Source organism: Salvelinus sp. IW2-2015, unplaced genomic scaffold, assembly GCF_002910315.2.
Source record: "Salvelinus sp. IW2-2015 unplaced genomic scaffold, ASM291031v2 Un_scaffold1117, whole genome shotgun sequence".
NCBI classification, from domain to species: domain Eukaryota; kingdom Metazoa; phylum Chordata; class Actinopteri; order Salmoniformes; family Salmonidae; genus Salvelinus; species Salvelinus sp. IW2-2015.
In genome coordinates, this window is record NW_019942734.1 from 136,655 (window position 1) to 140,518 (window position 3,864).

Consider the following 3,864-nt stretch of genomic DNA (forward strand, 5'->3'; position numbering starts at 1 on the left):
CTGATCCTCAACACGGGGCCCCTCAGAGGTGCGTGCTTAGTCCCTTCCTGTACTCCCTGTTCACCCACGACTGCGTGGGCAAGCATTACTCCAACACCATCATTAAGTTTTCTGATGACACAACAGTGGTAGGCCTGATCACCAAAAACKATGAGACAGCCTATAGGGAGGAGGTCAGAGACCTGGCCGGGTGGTGCCAGGACAACAACCTCTCCCTCAACGTGAGCAAGACAAAGGAGTTGATTGTGGACTACAGGAAAAGGAGGGCCRAACARGCCCCYRTTMACATYGACRGGGCTGTAGTGGAGCGGGTCGAGAGTTKATCAAGTTCCTTGGTGTCCACATCACCAACAAACTATCATGGTCCAAACACACCAATAAACTTGTGAAGAGGGCACGACAATGCCTTTATCCCCCTCAGGAGACTGAAAAGATTTGGCATGGGTTCCCAGATCCTCAAAAAGTTCTTCAGCTGCACCATCGAGAGCATCCTGACCAGTTGTATCACCGCCTGGTATGGCAACTGTTCGGCATCCGACCGTAAGGCGCTACAGAGGGTAGTGCGTACCGCCCAGCACATCACTGGGACCAAGCTTCCTGCCATCCAGGACCTCTATACCAGGCGGTGTCAGAGGAATGYCCATAAAATTGGCAAAGACTCCAGTCACCCAAGTGTTCTGACTGTTCTCTCTGCTACAGCACGGCAAGCGGTACGGGAGCGTCTAGGTCCAAAATGGTCCTTAACAGCTTCTACCCCCAAGCCATAAGACTGCTGAACAATTAGCCACCATACTGGCTAAAATTCCTTTATGCTCGGCATCGAGGCAAGCAACACTGAGCATGCATGGATAGCACCAGCTGTTCCGGACGACTGTGTGAATCACGCTTTCCATACCGATGTCGCAGCAAGACCTTTAAACAGCTCAACATTCACGAAGGCCGGCGTGGCCAGGAGAATTACCAGGAAGTGTACTCAGAGCAATGCGCAAGTGTCTTTCACTGGACATTTTCAACCCTCTCCCTGACCGAGTCTGTGATACCTACATGTTTTCAAGCAGAACCCCCATAGTCCCTGTGCACAAAGAAAGTGAAGGTAACCTTGTCTAAATGACTACCACCCCGTAGCACTCATGTCGGTAGCCATTGAAGTGGCTTTGAAAGGCTGGTCATGCTCAAATCACACCATCATCCCGAGAAACTCTGGACAAAAGGAACACCTATGTGAGAATGCGGTGTTCATTGACAAGCCAGGCGTTCAACACCAAACGTGCCCATACAAAGCTCATCACAAGCTAATGACCCTGGGACTAAACACCTCCCTCTTGCAGACTGGATCCTGCGGACTTCCTGACAGGCCGCCGCCAGGTGGTAAAGTAGGCAACACACATCTGCCAGCTGAGTCTCAACACGGCGCCCTCAGAGCGTGCCGTGCTTAGTCCCTCCTGTACCTCTGTTCCCAGACCGACGTGCGTGGCAAGCATTACTCCAACACCATCATTAAGTTTTCTATGAGCAACAGTGGTAGGCCTGATCACCAAAAAACTATGAGACAGCCTATAGGGGGAGGAAGGTCAGAGGACCCTGGCCGGGTGGTGTGCCAGGACAAACAAACCTCTTCCTCAACGTGAGCAAGGACAAAGGAGTTGATTGTGGAACTTACAGAAGAAGGACGCACGGCGCAAACAGCACCCCATGTTACATCGACAGGGCTGTAGGAAGGGCGGGTCGAGAGTTTGATCAGTTCTTGGTGTCACATCACCAACAAACTGATCATGGTCCAAACACACCAATACAACTTGTGAAGAGGGACGACAATTGCCTTTATCCCCCTCAAGGAGACTGAACAGATTTGGCATGGGTTCACAGATCCCTCAAAAAGTTCTTCAGCTGCACATCGAGAGCATCCTGACCAGATTGTATCACCGCTGGTATGCCAACTGTTCGGCATCCGACCGTAAGGCGCTACAGAGGGTAGTGCGTACCGCCAGCACATCACTGGGACCAAGCTTCCTGCCATCCAGGACCTCTATACCAGGCGGTGTCAGAGGAATGTCCATAAAATTGGCAAAAACTCAGTCACCCAATGGTTCTGACTGTCTCTCTGCTACAGCACGGCAAGCGGTACGGGAGCGTCTAGGTCCAAAATGGTCCTTAACAGCTTCTACCCCCCAAGCCCATTAAGACTGCTGAACAATTAATCAAATGGCCACCCGGACTATTACATGACACCCCCCCACCCCTTTGTTTTTACACTGCTGCCATCCCGTTTATTATCTATGCATAGTCATTTTAAACTCCCTACATGTACAAAATTACCTTGACTGACCTGTACCCCCACACATTACTCGTACGCAGTACACCCTGTATAGCCTCGTTATTGCTATTTTATTGTGTTACTTTTTCAAATTTATTTTGGACATAGTTTTAGTAAATATTTTCTTAACTCATTTTCTTTAAAACTGCATTGTTGTTAAGGGCTTTAAGTAAGCATTTCACGGAATGACTACACCTGTTGTATCGCCGCATGTGACAAATAAAATAATAACTAATAATTAATTAATTAATAAAGGCCTACGTCTCAATCAACTGATGGCCCACAAATGGGCACCCGGGGAGCTGTTGTGTGTGCGTTATCGGCATTGCTAAGGGAAGAACGACAGATCCTTTTCACCTTGTCTGCTCACGGGGTTCAAACTGGCAACCTTTGGTTACTGGCCCAACACTAGGCCAACTGTAAGTGTATGTCTGCTTGAAATCACTCAATATCGTGTCGTCATTTCCTTTTCCAATTATGTGTGACCTCTGATAATAACCCAAATAAATTCTCACCGACATTTGGTCAGAATGCTCGATTACATTATGTTACGTAGTCTGTCCACGGAGATTAACGTGTTTCTCTTATTTTTGTCCCCACAATGAAATCGGGAGGTATAATGAATCTGACTTTGTCCGTTAGTACGTTCCAACATTCATACAACGTTAGTCACACACGATGTCTCAGACAGCAGTGCCCGATTTTGACGATTTGGGAAAATGATGCGTTTTGGACAGATGGTGGCGCTATAAGAAATTGAAAATGCAACCTTTGAAAGCTCACAGCCCTCACCCGTTACCTAACGCCATGAAATTCTGTACATACTGTAGGTCCTATCTCCACAAGTGACACCATTGCCTCAGGGCCACATGGTCCGCCATTATAGATTTTACGCCATTTAGAATTTTGAAAAAACACTTAAAACGCTACTCTTCTGGCACGAATGTGGGGGAAAACATGTTTACTGTTGCCTTGTTTCTCTCCCCCCAACTGTTAAAGGTTAAACTATTATCTTGATGTTATGAATGGTCAGTCCATTCATCCATAGCTCTGTATGAATTTGAGATTGTTACATTTCTCCAACCTCATCCCTCAGCTGTTTACCTGACAAGGTGACGCCTGCTTATTGTTTTGATCCCAGAATGCTTTATAGAAAAAAGCTCTTATCTGAGTAATAAGTCCACAGTCACAAAGGAAGTGTACGTAGGCCTAAGTGTTTTTAATCAATGCTCAACATTTTACCATGAAAATCATATTTTTATGCAACACAGGAAAATGGAAAGACTTTAATGTTCAATATTTGATCTTCGTTTATCAGCAGCTTCTTTGCCCTGTAGAAGAAAGACAAGAATGGATCAGTATTAATAATAAACATGCCTAAATATATAACACTATCAAGCATGATGACAAGCATCTAAGGCTCAATGCTAAGCTTTCATTTTCGATTTTGAAATACCAACTTAGTTTGAATGAATCTATTTTGTTGTTGCCGATGTGCTTCTTGGAGATGTTCAATACATTTGAGTTGTAAAAGGTCAGTATTGACCTCA

The 3,864-nt window shown here is 46.1% G+C and overlaps 1 pseudogene; it reads right to left on the reverse strand.

Annotated features, from left to right (window-relative positions):
• Nucleotides 1-3,512: 3,512 nt before the first annotated feature.
• Nucleotides 3,513-3,864, reverse strand: part of LOC112069783 (myosin heavy chain, fast skeletal muscle-like) — a 25,071-nt pseudogene continuing 24,719 nt past the window's right edge.